The following is a 14,709-nucleotide window of genomic DNA, read 5'->3' as shown; positions in this document are numbered from 1 at the left end:
CGCGTGCCCGGGCCGGCGCGTGCGCGTGCCGCCCGCCGACGGGCCGGGGGAGGGGGCGAGCGGCGGGGTCTCGCAGGCGGGAGCGAGCGAGCGAGCAAGCGCGCGCGGGCGCGCGTCCGTCCGTCTGAGACTCGGGGCGGCGGCGGCCGGCGGATGGGGTGCGGGGTGCACGCGGGGCGGAGGACTCCTCCGCCCGCTGAGGGGACTGCGCGCGCCGACGCCCCCCGGTCGGCCGCGGCTGGGGCAAATGGGCGCGCGCGGCAGCGGAGCTCCACACAAAAGGCGCGGGGATCCACGATCCGCGCCTCTAGGAGGGCGGAGCGCAAGGGGGCGGGTCGTGGGCGTGGCCCGAGTCCAGAGGGGCGGGACAAAGCCTTGTGGAAAGAGTGGCGGGGCAATCGGGCCTTGGGGGCGGGGCAGGGGGCGGGGCTTAGGTCCCAAAGGCGAAACCGTAATTTAGAGGAACGGGTTAACTTATTGAGTTCCAGGTCAGTCAGGGCTACGTAATGAGACCCTGTGTCCAAGAGAATGACTGGTGCCAACCTCAGCGGGAACGCCTCGGGGACTTGAGTCTAGGAGGCGGGGTAGTGGGCGTAGCCTAGGGCCCAGAGGGGCTGGGCTAAAATGCAAGGTAAGGGTGTTTAGAGTTAGGACTTGGCGATCTGGGCCAGGCCTTGGGGCAGAGCAGTGGGTGTAGTCGATGGATCTAAGGGGAACAAGGAGAAGCATTGAAGACGGAGTCAATAGGTAGAAACTGGGCGGAGCTCCGCCGGAAGGCCTGGAGGGTCGTGGGCCTGGGGGCGGAGCTCGGGGCGTAGACCAGGAGCAAGGCGGGCCTGGTGGGGCTAAGCCCCTAGGGAAGCCCTGATGGTGCGAGAGCTAGAGGGGGCAGGGCAAGTGGAGAGGTGTGGGACCAAGGGCGTGCGTGATTTGGGAGGCAGGGCTGAGCGCGGAGGGTGCCAGGTGGCACGTGGAGTCCTACTGTACAGGCTTTTCCAGGGCATTCACAGAGCACTATGAGCTGGAAGGCAGCAATCTCTACTGGATTCCTTAACCTGCTGCACTGTTAGCAGTGCCTGAGGTTATAGCCTTCCTAACCCCATTTGTTTCTGTCTACCTGGGGTCCAGATTGGTCTGTTTGTTACGGAAGAGCCTTGTCACATCTTAAGAGTTAGGGATATTCAAGCCTCAGGTCACCTAAAGCTATCCCAGGTGTGCTCAGGAGAGACAGGGTTAGCCTGGCTTATTGGTGCTCTTCCTGCATGTGGCCACTCCAGATCAGGTGTCTTCCCTGCTGCCCCTGGGGTCTAACAAATTGTTGCCATCCTGTGACTTGTCGAGAAGTATCAACTGGTTTTGCAAGACACTGTCTTTCCTCTCGACCCCACACATCACGTGCCATAAAATCACTGACACTGTGGAGAAACCATTTTCAAAGCCAAGGACTGGTGGCCTCCAGAAAGAAATCTTCTTGAGGTTATATGTTTCAAAAATGTTAACTTTTTGTATCAAAAGAGTGAAAAACACAAATTCTTCTACTTCTGAGGAATAAAGCCTTCATTCTGCATGTGCAAGCTTTGCTAAATAGACATTGGTTTCAAATGACTGGCTGTTAAGGAAAAGGGAAGGCCAGGTAGGGGTGATGAGAAATGTGGGAGTCTTTTTATTACTGACTGGGGCCTCAACTGGTCCTCAGCAGCCTGTAAGTTGGCTTTAGGATTCTCACCTATTGGATGAAGAACTTGGAGAGGTTTGAGCGCCCATGGCATTAAGCGTGGAGCATTGAGTGCCCATGGCATTAAGTGTGGAGCACTGAGCTCCCATGGTATTAAGTGTGGTGCACTCGCCACTGCAGGCCCCCTCGAGTTGGTTTAGACAAAGATCAGCATCCTGCATAGGGAAACAAGGCACAACACAGGATGGGAGTGGCCCCCGTCTCTTCTCCCCCAGCCCTTCCTGCAGCTCATGGAGCCCTCTGATGAAAAAGACAGATTGGAGAGACCTCCTTAGGACCTGAACTGCTAATTTCATGAATTCACTGAGTGGTGTGGAGACGCTCACTTTCCCTTTCCCACAATACCTGTCTCCTTTTCTAGGGAAGGACTTGCTGTAGTTGGCATGGAAGGACCACAAAGGGTGCTTATGTTCTGGTTCTGTCAAGAAATAAAAAATATCTTTGATCCATTTTGCCCTCGCAACTTGAGGTTAGCCTGGGAGATATATATATATATATATATATTGGTTTTTCGAGACAGGGTTTCTCCGTGTAGTTTTGGTGCCTGTCCTGGATCTCACTCTGCAGACCAGGCTGGCCTCAAACTCACAGAGATCCTCCTGGTTTCTGCCTCCCGAGTGCTGGGATTAAAGGCGTGCGCCACCACTGCCTGGCTCTGGGATTTCTATTTTGACTCTTTCTTTCTTGAGTTCCTCCACTCCTCTGGTGACTCTCCTTAAGAGTATGTTGCGCCGGGCGGTGGTGGCGCACGCCTTTAATCCCAGCACTCGGGAGGCAGAGCCAGGCGGATCTCTGTGAGTCCGAGGCCAGCCTGGGCTACCAAGTGAGTTCCAGGAAAGGCACAAAGCTACACAGAGAAACCCTGTCTTGAAAAACCAAAAAAAAAAAAAAAGAGTATGTTGCACAACTTGAAGGTGGGTAATTCCTAACAGGGCCTTGCTGCCCGCTCTGCTTGGGAAGATACCAAGACAGGGAACACTTGAGGGGAAGCAAGACCGGTGTAGTGGGAGGGCACCTGGGGTGGTTGTCCTCCAGGAGCTGTGGGTCTTGAGAAGAGACTGAAATGCATGGCTGTTGCCCCCCACCCCCACCCCCGGCCAGACTGGCCAGAAGTTCTGGAGGAGCCTTGTCATGGTGTTTCAATGTGTCTCCCAAAGAGTATGTTTTGGGAACTTGGTGCCCAATGCAACAGGACCTCAGAGGGAGTCACTGGGCCACAGGGCTCTGACCTTGTCAGTAGATTAATGCTGAGTTTCAAAGGGCTGAAGGCCGCAAAAGGAAGGTCTCACTCCTGTGCAGCAAATTGAATGGCTTTACCCACTGAGCCATCTTGCCATCCCAAGTCTGGAAGACACTGAAGGAGAGCAATCTGAGTTTAAAAAATAATTCTTGTGACAAAAAAAATATATAATTTCAGAAATTAGAGACAGAAAAAACCAGAAGAGACACTTAGCTAGGATTTTAAAAAATGGCATACTTTTCTGTTGTCAGCTCAAAAACAAAGCTGTCAGCTCAAAAGGAATAAGAGAGTTTATTCTGGAGCCAAATATGAGTGAGTTTGGCCCAGGAACACAGGTTCAGCTTACCCCAAATACCATGTTCCAACATGGTAACGGTTTCAAGAAGCTTTTAGAGTTGCAAAACAGGGCTCTGGTTAAAAGCACTGGCTGCTCTTCCAGAGGACCTGGGTTCGATTCCCAGCATCTACGTGGCAGCTCACAGCTGTCTGTAACTCCAGTTCCTGGGGATCCAATACCTAGGCACAGACAAACATGCAGGCAAAATACCAATGCACATAAAATAAAAATAAATAAATACTTAGGGTTGCAGAACAAAAGAAAGTCATAAATCAAGGCATTTTTCAAATACAGCAGTGGAAACATCAGGTAGGTGGGTTACAGACAGCTCTATGCTCAGATAGTGGACAGGAAGTGGCCCATGCCCAGTGACCCACTTCCTCGTGCAATCAAGACCTCCTGTAAATTCCACAATCTTCCAATTTGGGACCAAGTGTTCAAACACATGAGCCTATGACACATACAACACTGCTGGTACCTTTATTTGTGCTCCCAGCCTACGGAACTGTGAGAAAATAGGCAGCTGTTGTTTAACCACACGCCTGTGGTATTTTGTCATGGCAGCCCTGGCAAATGAGGTTTCTTTGGAGAGATGAGAAAAGCCATCTAAAATTAGTAGTGACGGTGGCACACTCTAGAATATGCTGAAGCCACCGAGTGCACACTTTCACCAGGTGATCTTGAGAGGATGCAAAGTCTAGCTCAGTAAAGTTGCAAGCAAACAAAACCCAGAAATTACCATGTTTTGGAGAAGATGGATATGGAGGACATATGGGTTCTTTAGAAACGATGACCTTTGTCTTTTCTGCTGTACTAAATGGAGTTTTAGGCAGGCCTGTAGCCTTCTTTCCTCAGACATCCCTGAGCTTCACTCTAAGCCACAGCTAAAAACCTGAGGGCCACTCTGATTCTGTCTTCCACAGTGTGCATAAGTGCCTGTGGCAGACATGGCAAACAAATAATAAACAGACCTGGGCAGTTCGAAACAGAGCACATTATAATCTTATGATTCTGCGGATGTCTGACACAGGGGTGGGGTGGGCTGAGTCCTCTGGAGGCTTGGAGAAACTGTGCCCCTCACCTGTCCACATGTTAGAAACAGCCCATATGCTCTGCTTCATGCCCACAGGCAGAGACCTTGTTCAAAGGCCACTACAGGTTTGTCTTTCTCAAGTAGCATATGGACCTTACTTCTGTGGTCACTCCCTCTGACCTCTTTGCTGCCATCTTCCCACTGTTGGAGACCCTGTGAGTATATTGGACCCAGTGGTTACACGCGTAACCCCCAAATTTAAGGCTGCTGTGGTCTGGATGTCGTCTATCCACCAAGTTCATATATGTATTGGACGCTTAATCCTTGGTGTGGCCATGTTGTGGGGCAGGGGGAAGTTGTAAGAGATGGGGCCTCCTGAGTCATTACGTCACTGGAGATGCTACCCTTGGAGAGGATTAAAGGGTTCTTCCAACACCCTGGTTAGTTCTTGAAAGACAGTGATGGTAAAAGAACAAGACCAGCCCCTTCTCAATCTCTGGTACCCTGTGCTCACTCTGGAGCCCTCAACAGAGCTGGTGACTAGCAGTTTGGACTACTAACCTCAACACTGCTTGCTAAGTAAACCTCTTTACTTTATACATTACTCAGCCTCAGACATTTTGTGATGACATAGAAAATGGGTTAATACAGAGGCCCTCCAACTAGCAACTGCAATTCTCCTTCGCCATGTAACCTGCAGCACAGGCTTTAAGGTCAGACATCTTGGGGTGGGCAAAGGCACTTCTATATATGAGAAATGGGATGTCCTCCCCTGTTGTGGAATATTTAACTATGTAAAGATGTGTTACATTTGTTTGTGCTGTGGAATATTATTTAACTGTGTAAAGGTGTGTTACATTTGTTTGTGTTGCATTAAAAAAGTCCCGAGGCAGAACATAAAGAGAAACAGATTTTACAAAGAGCTAAGATAAGGCCGAGCATTCATAACTAATAGTAAGTCTCTGTGTCATGATTTGGGAGCTGGTTGGTGGTCTAAAAGAAAAAGCCTGCTACATTTGGCGCCCCACATTGTTACACTGGGTAACAAATGTAACAGGCTTTCTTTGACCGCCAGCCCCCAAATCATGACATGGAGACTTATTCTTAGCTATAAATGCTAGGCCTTATCTTGTTTTTGTTTCTTGTTAGTTCTTGTAACTTAACCTGTTTCTCTTCATCTATGTTTTGCCTTGGGGTTTTTTACCTTTCTTTCTGTATGTTCTATTCCATGTCTGGCTGTCTGGCTACTGCCCTGGGCATGTCCCTCTCTTTCTCCTTTGTTCTCTTCTCCTTCTCTCTCTCTTCCTCCAAGCCTAGAATCCTCCTCCTACTTATTCTCTCTGCCGGCCAGCCCCACCTATCCCTCTCCTGCCTAGTTATTGGCTGTTCACTTTTTGTTACAGGTGCCTTAGGCAAGCAAGTTGAAACAAATGCAACACATATTTACATAATTAAACAAATGCAGCATAAACAAATGTAACACATCTTTACACAGTTAAAGTAATTTTCTACAGCATAAACAAATGCAACACATCTTTACGTAGTTAAATATTCCACAACACTCCCCAGAAGCTGGGATTTCTTATCCTTGAAGTTCAGAAATCTCAGGAGAGGGCTAGAAAGATGGCTCAGTACTTAAGAATACTTGCTCTTGCAGAGGACCTAAGTTCAGTTCCCGTAACCCACATGGTGACTCACAGCCACCCCATGACTCCAGTTTCAGGGGATCCAATGCCCTCTTCTGACTCCACGGGCACGTGTATCATTCACATACACACATAGAGGTGAAACACTCATACAAATAAAATAAATCCTTTTTAAAATCTCATGAATGTAATAAAGCCATAAATAACCACAAAAACATGATTATAAATTGCTAATAACTGTAAAAATACTCTTGAATAATTTTCATCTTAAGGAAGAAGTTGTTACAATTACAAACGAAAAAGAAATTAATGAAAATGGGAAAACGTCATGGCAACAACTGTAGGAGGCTGTGATGGCAAACTAAACCAAATGCATGTAAATGAGACATTCCACTTAAAATGCAGTGTAATAGATAGAAAATAATCAAGTGCATGGCAAGAGCTGGAATAATGTTAAAATTAGTGAATTTGATAACTGAAAAATGAACATCTACTTCTGGAAATAATAGAATAGAAACCCCCAAAAAGTCCAAGAAAGGAAAGAAAAACTAAAGGCAGGAGAGTTTACTGAACCTGCTGGAGCTGGTAGGTTCTGGAACAGAACTTGGGTCCTCTGCAAAAGCAGCAAGTGCTTTTAACTGCTGAGCTCTCTCTCGAGCTCAAAATGGAACATTTTATTAAAAAGCAAATAGCAAGGAGAGATCCATGGCTGGTGGAGCATGGGGGAACCAGCTTCTAGGGTCCTCCTTAGAGATAGCATGTGACACACACACACATGGATTTTAGGACATACACACACACAAAGGTGATCCTCACAGGCTCTGGGAGTCTGGGCTTCCTGTCACGATACACCAGAGTCTCACAGTGGTAAAGAGCAGAGATTTAATCAATATGGCTGCATAGGAAAAGCAGATCCAGGGACCCCAAACCTGAGCTTTAGGTTAAAACAGAGAGAGCACTGGGCAGGGAAGGACAAGATATATGTGTAATCACAGTCTTGGTCAGGATGTCTATTTTTGGAGGTCTGCCTCAGTTCTGACTTGACTGGGTGGTCAGCAGAGGTCGTATTGCTTGAGGAGACAAGCTGCTTCTTAGAAGACAGTGGTTCCTGCACCAGGGCAGCCTCCCCCTCAGCCCATTGGTGGTGTGTGTTCCCTAAGGCTCTGTTGTTTGGAGTCAAGGGTAATGCAGATTTGGCCTTGTGGGGCCTGTGTGGAGTCTGGGATGGGACACCGTAAAAAGCAGAGAGTAAGATATGTCCTGTACTCTGATCTCTGTGGCTTCAGACTGGAAAGGGAGGATGAGGTAAGTTTGGAATCACCAGTTTCTTCATAGGCCCTGCTTGAGTAACTAGCGTGCCTATGTGAAGTTAGCAGGTAACCCAGAGGAAAGGAACCAGAAGGCGGAATGCAGGCACAGAGGCCAGGCTTTCATTCTGTGGTTACTCACCTTTGAGCCCAAGTGAGGAGTCTGCACTGTTTTAGCAAAAGCAGCTTCTAAGTGTCTTTGAAGAAAGGATTCCAGAGAGTCATCCTGAGCTGGGCAAGACAGGTCATGAGGCCCTGTCCCCTCTGGGCCTCTGTTTACTGCAGAGGTAGATTTAAGACAGGAGACCCTAGAAGGGCAGCTGGAGGCAGCCAGAGGCAACAAGAGGATGAGGTGCTAGGAGGACAAGCATGGGGGAGTGTTTCTGGGTCACTCTGCCCTTCTGGCTGCTTCAGCTAGAGCAGCAATGACCACACGTGTGCAGGGTAGATTTTCCTGTAGGATTTGTCTGAAGAAAGACTGTGCCTGTGAGGGTTCCTCAGAGAACCAGGATATGGAGAGATAGAGGTATTTTTGTAAAGATGGGCTGGAACCTATCATCATGGAGGTTAAGAAGACCCAGGATCTAATGCAAAAAGAACCGGCAAAATCCTAATACAAATGGCAAGTTCTAAGAACCAGTAGATGGACCAGATGGCCTAAGACCCAGTTCAAGCTCAAAGGCCTGAGAGGCAGGAGCCTTAACCCACCACTGAAGATAGGGGGCGCTGCTGAGGCAGAGCAGACTCACCCTCCATCTTTCCATTGGGTTCAGGGGCTCAGCTGCCGGAGGAGGCCTTATTGGGGAGGTGGGTCCTTCACTTATTGGGAATATCCTCCCTGACACATCCTGAAACAGTGCCTCTCCAGCCCTCTGGAGGTCTCTAAAAAGTAAAGTAGACTGACTCGGGAAAGTGTGTCTGTGTGGAACGTTTGTGACCCTGTCTCCCAAGCCCACACCGCACTGACTTCTCTTAACATCTCCTGCAGTTTCTTGGTTTTGCTTCCTGGTTTCTTAGAACTTTAAAGATGTTCACCGAAGCTGGGCATGGTGGCACACACCTTTAATGCCTGCATTCAGGAGGCAGAGGCAGACAGATCTCTGAATTAAAGGACAGTCTGGTCTACATAATGAGTTCCAGGACAGTGAGAGCTACTTACTGAGACCCTGTCTCAAACAAACAAGCAAACAACTGAAAAAAGATGTTCACTGCTGTTAGAAACTGGTCTGGGAGCCGGGCAGTGGTGGCACACGCCTTTAATCCCAGCACTCAGGAGGCAGAGGCAGGCAGACCTCTGAGTTTGAGGCCAGCCTGATCTGCAGAGTGAGTTCCAGGACAGCCAGGGCTGTTACACAGAGTAAACCTTTTCTAGAGAAGGAAAAAAAAAAAAAGGAAATGTGCCTGGGGTCTCAAGAAAATGACCGCATAAGTTAAGTATTTTGGCAAGGGTAAAGTTTTACTTCTGCAGAAGGGCACTTTGATCTCAGAAAAAATGTTGACTCAGAGAGAGAGGAGAGGACTTCTGCCAGATGGCATCCTTACTAATTTCTTTAAAGATGGAGCTTTCTTTGTTTTATTTAACCCTTTGAAAGAAAAGACAGCATGGCTCATTCACGTTTCCCATAATACTTTGCTCTTCTCGAAAATCCACATCTTAGTCTGGGACACAATTTTAAACACAAAATTTCTGAATGACCTAGAAATAGGCAAGGGCTCAGGGCCCAGTGGGGCCAGGCTGGGGAGGCTGGCAGACAGCTTCCTCACACTTACTGGTGCTCTCCTTTGAGCTGAGGTTTACAGCCTTTAGGTAAAAAATAGCTTTGGGCGCCTTCCGCCAGGAAGACACTTTAAAGGGAATCAAAGGAGTCATTTACTAAAAAAGAAAAAGCCTACCACATTGCCACTATAATTTTGGAGGTTTTTTTTTTTTTCAAATTATGTCAGGAGACATCAAGGCATTCTTGTCCTTTAACTGGGTGACTCCATTCCTGGGCATTTGCCCCCAAGAAACAAATGTTCATGATTCTGGGCTCAGCCCAAAGGACAAAGCTCTGACTGCAGTCTCTTTGCCAGGAAGAGGTCTCAGGGAAGGCATGCAAAACAAGCTCAAATACCCACTTGTGTGTTTACTGAGGCTCACTAAACTTGACGGTACTGAGTACCAGCTGTGCTAGGTGATGGCTCAGGCAGGGTGAATGTGATGTTGATCTTACAGACAGGGCTGGAAGCCAGTCGGTGGGATAAGGGGAATGCTCTGGTAGAGGAGGGACATGGGAGGGACCAGAGGCTAGACCCGGTACTGAAGGCACACTTCCTGAGGGAAGCGAGCATGCTGTGGTGGAGACAGTGGGAAGCTCAGAGGTGGACATAGCTGCTGAGCAAGCCTGGGCACGGCACGAAGGACCTGCTTTCCTAAGAGCACTAAGGCATCTAAGGAGTGTGACCTGGTCAGGCCGAGAGATAAGAAAGCTTCCTTAGCCTGCCTGGAGAAAGGATAAGAGAGCTACGGCGGTGCCAGCAGTGACTGAATACTGCAGGCACAAGCCAGGTGGGGGGTAGTACCTGGTGGAGACACGTGCCATGGCTTCCTGTGAGGTGGAATCCTCATGTCTTAGAAAGGTAGAGTTGTGAGGTTGATCTCTGAAACGGTTGTATGGGGGTTAAGATTTCGCTTCTTTGCTGTGTGACTTTCAGAAAGGCAACGAACCTCTCTGGAAGGAAATCAAACAATGGTGATAACCAGTCAGTTCTTCAGGTTGTCGAGAGTGTTGGAGTCTATGAGCACGGCCTCCTGAAGCACCTGGAGTGAGTGGGTGCTTGCACGTCACTGTGATTGGCAGCTTGCTGATCATGTGTGGTGGGTAAGCAAGAGGGGCTGAGAGGCATGCCTACATTCCTGGATCGAGCAGTAGGGAGGAAGGACTCCAGGGTTAAGGGAAGAGAATCATTCAGTTTGGGACATGGAGATAGTGCCACCAGAGGAGTGAGAACATAGGCACATTCTTGGGGTGCTAAATATTCGGTTTGAAGGAAAGAAGGCAGGTTCAGCTGAAGGTAATGATGTTAGCCTTGCCAAGGTTGAAGAGGTGACTCGGGTCCTGGGAGCTGATGTGGTAGCCCAGGGTGGCAGAGGTGGGAGCGGGCACAGCAAGAAGGGGCCAGCAGAGCCCTGAGGGAGGGGAAGAATCCGAAAGGCATTCCTCACAGTAGGAAAACTCGGTGAAAGCTGCTCAGAGGGGACACACTGTGGGGGACAGGACTCAGTGAGTGAGGCCTCTAAGTGAGTTACAGGTGTTCATTACAATGTGCTCTTTCTGCTCACATGCTGCACATCCAGCCTGCTCAGGGTTAACTGGCCTCTAAGAAAAATATTGCAGTCGATCTTACTATACTTTGGACTTCCAATGTAAGTAATTCCTGCACACAGCCTCAAATGTACCATGAGCTATGATCCCTATTTATCATGCCCCTGACTCAGAAAATTGGTGTGTGTGTGTGTGTGTGTGTGTGTGTGTGTGTGTGTGTGTGTGTGTTGGGGGGTGTTGAGCAGGTCTAACCATGAAAGCAGCAAGGCATTGAAAGCAATGTCAGGGGCTGGAGAGATGGCTCAGTGGTTAAGAGCACTGGTTGCTCTTCCAGAGGTCCTGAGTTCAATTCCCAGCAACTATGTGGTGGTTCAAAACCATTTGCAATGGGATCTGATGCCCTCTTCTGTCATGAAGATGTACAGGAAGACAGAACATTCACACACACACATAAGTAAATAAATAAATAAATAAATCTTAAAAAAAAAAAAAAAGAAAGCAATGCCAGTACCCCAATATGTTGGAAACAACATGTAGATACAGTGTGTTAACATCAGGTTGTGGCTTTGGGTGGTGTTCTGAGTCAGCAAGGCCACAAAACCAGTTTTCTCTTCTTGGAGGCTACAGTAGCAGACTGAGACAAAGTTCCTCACTTCTTTTCATTACCATATTTGCTGTGCTGTGCAATAGAGAGAGAGGATGTTGAGGACTTCTCCTGTTTCTATTTTTCATATTAGACTCTTCTGGGACTACGCTCTTAGATTAGAACACAAGAGACCAAAATTCTTCTGAATAAGTCAGGGACACTCGTGGGTAAATTTTCTTGTATGTGACATTGCCATATATCATCACCATCAACACCATCACCAGCATCGTCATATTTCTAATTACCATTATCAGCACCACCACCACCACGACCACCTTAACATCATCCCCACCGTTATCACTGTCATCATCAACCACCACTCTCATCATCAGCATCACTAAGATCACCATCACCATTGTCATCACAGTCCTCATTGCTGTCATTGTCACCATCTTATCATCTTATCATCACTCATCCCCACCATTACCATCAGTGTCACTACCATAGCCATCACCATCATCACCATCCATAACCACCATCATCATCACCACCCTCACCGTCATCATTACCCCCACTGCCGTCATCACTATCAACATCCATCCTTCTCACCAGGTCCATTATCATCACCCTGACCACTGTCATCATCACCATCACTACTAGCATTATTGCTATAACTGCCACCACCACCACCACCATCCTAATCATCAATGTGAGAGTATTAGTCAAGGACACACAGTATCTGTCACCATACTGTAGACACAAGTTATTTATAACAAACTATAATGGGAAAATACACAAAAAGTTATATAGCTTGATACATACAAAAATGTCAACCAGGGAAGTGGATCTAAAAATTGACTGATAGAGTGAAAATATAGGAAGGATATACACTAAGAAGCAATTGTGCTATTTTGGGGTAGTAGGAGCAGCTGATTCTCTTTTCGAGTTTGCTATAATAAGAGTGCACAATTTTATCATTTAAAGGCACAGTACTTTCATTTTAAAGAGAAGCAAACAGGGTAGCTGATACTGTCCCTGAGAAGGTCACATTGACCTTGGGTAAATCTACTTCTAATCTGTAAGAGAGAGGGCTGCAGATACAACACAGTGGGACAGTGCTTGTTTAGCATGCAAGGCCCTGAGCTAGAGTCCCAGATTCTTAGTGTTGAAAAACAAAGAGAGAGAGAGAGAGGAAGGAAGGAAGGAAGGAAGGAAGGAAGGAAGGAAAGAAGGAAGGAAGGAAGGAAGGAAGGAAGGAAGGAAGGAAGAAAGAAAGAAAGAAAGAAAGAAAGAAAGAAAGAAAGAAAGAAAGAAAGACAGACAAAAAACAAAACAACCCCCCTGTCGCTAACAAAAGGGATCTGGAGGAAGCTGTTTCCCTAGGATGTGCTCTCAGTCTCTGGGCTGGCAGCATGGCTCAAGGACAGATGGGATGGTTGGAATGCCTCACCCAAGTGCTAGGCTTAGCCTCCATCCTTGCTCACCTGCCTGTCTAGTATCCTTTCTGCCTCTTGGTCACCATCTCCAATCACAGTTCCATGACAGGGGGAGCTCGCTAGCCTGAGGGTGTGCCTGGCTCAGAGGAAGGAAGGGAAGGAGGGAGAGAGGGGAGAAAAGATGGAAGATGGGTGGGCAGCCAGACACAGCATTCGCTCATGGACTCATGGTGTAAGTTAATACAGTCTACTGAGTGCTTTCTGAACGAGGAGTCTCTGGCATCAGTGGTCCATGGAACACACTGGGGGATATTCCCCCAAACTACCCCCTTAGTTTCAATGCAGCCATGCCAGGAGAGGCCAGGACATTTCTAGGGTGGTCAACCATATGGTTGCTGCTTGGCTATCCTGAACCCCATATCTTTCTGTCTGGCTGCCCTGAGCATGCTGGGAATTCTTCCCCTGCTTTCCACTGAGGCCCAAGACCTGGATTTTCCTCTGCCCAGGAAGAAAGGTGAATGGGAGTGAACTTGCCAGGATGAGAGAAAAGTCACTTTCTGAGGATGCTTTCAAATGCCATGTACAAACCAGCAATGACTGAAGGTGGGGACAGGGCGACCTCCAGAGCCCAAATGTCGCAGCGTATGTCTGGCTTCTCCCATGGCTTGCTGCAAATGCAGACAATGAACGGGCAGGTTCTATCTAAGCCTGCCACTTCTGTGTGCACTAGAATAAGATGAACCACAGGAAAACAGAGGACCACTGGGGGAGTGATGGGGGCACATGGAAAGCTGAGAAGCGTGCTGGGCTAGACCCACTCTTCTTTCCAGTAGCCATGATCTGAGGGCCTCCTGGTAATCTTAAAGATGCAGAAACTCATTTGTCCAAAAATATCCCAGAGCATGTGACATCAGCCTGCCCGTGGCAGGGAGACATTTTGACTTCTAGTTTAGATTTGGAAAGTGGCCTGCTATGTTATAAGCAAAAGTGATATCACCAAATTCTTTCTAGGGTTTTCCATTCTGCCTACCCCACCCACCTATTGCCATGGTAACTCACCAACAAGAAGAGGGGATTGAGTCCTCCCTTGTCTAAGAGCCGGCTTCATTGCTGAAGCATGTTCATCCCAGGACCCTAAAGAAGTTGATGGGAACTATGGAGCACCAGGGAAGCCCTCAACACCTGTCATTCCCACCCTGTGCTGGGGAGGTGAGGATGGAGAAGGATGGGTCCCGGACTTCCCTTTCTCTTCTTTTTTATGTTAATCCTGCTTGGATGTATTTGTTACTTGTCTTGCTGTCACTAGAGCAAGTTAAGGAAGGGAGGGTTCATTCTGGCTCACTGTTCAAGGGCTCAGTCCACCATGGCAGGGAAGTCATGGCAGGCAAGAGCGTGAGGTGGCTCACCGCACTGCATCTGCAGTCAGGAAGCAGAGAAGGTTGCCTGCTCAGCTTATTTGCTGAGTTCAAAATCCCAGTCCATGGAATGGGGCCACCCACAGTTAAATTGAATCTTACTTCAGTTAACCTAATCTAGATAATCCCTGATAGGTATGACCAGAGATTTGTTTCCATGGTGATTCCAAATCACTAGTTGACAATCACCATTAACCATGTGTTCCATACTAGCACTTACCTGGATGGTATGTGCTGAGTACTGATTCAATAATCAGTGTTGGGAGAAAAAATGTCCAGAGCTCTAGTTGTGGAAATGGCCAGTTTTCTAGTCACACAAGTGTCCAGACCTAGGCTAGGCAGCTGGCCCTCATTCTGCACATTCTGCAGACTGTACATAACATGCAGTACTTTCTACCCTTCTCCGAGCGCCGTCTCCAGTGGGTGCTGATGATAAGGCTCACATAGAATTGTAGAAGATGGCTTGGGAGAGTTGAGGCCTCTTCCCTTATCTGTGCCACCAGCCCTCACGAACCCCTGGACAAGTGTTTCTGATCTCTAACCATCTGCTGCTTCATCCTCACAAAAGGCAGCCAATTTACTGTTCTGGGGGCTGCTGTGCTGTTGAAAGTGAAAGGATGGGTCCAGATGTGGGGAAGTGGAACAGAGGGTACCTCTTTCTGCTGCTGG

The sequence above is a fragment of the Peromyscus californicus genome, unplaced genomic scaffold, assembly GCF_007827085.1.
Source record: "Peromyscus californicus insignis strain IS unplaced genomic scaffold, ASM782708v3 Scaffold_15__1_contigs__length_86483966, whole genome shotgun sequence".
Lineage (NCBI taxonomy): Eukaryota > Metazoa > Chordata > Mammalia > Rodentia > Cricetidae > Peromyscus > Peromyscus californicus.
Note: the sequence above shows the minus strand (reverse complement) of the source record.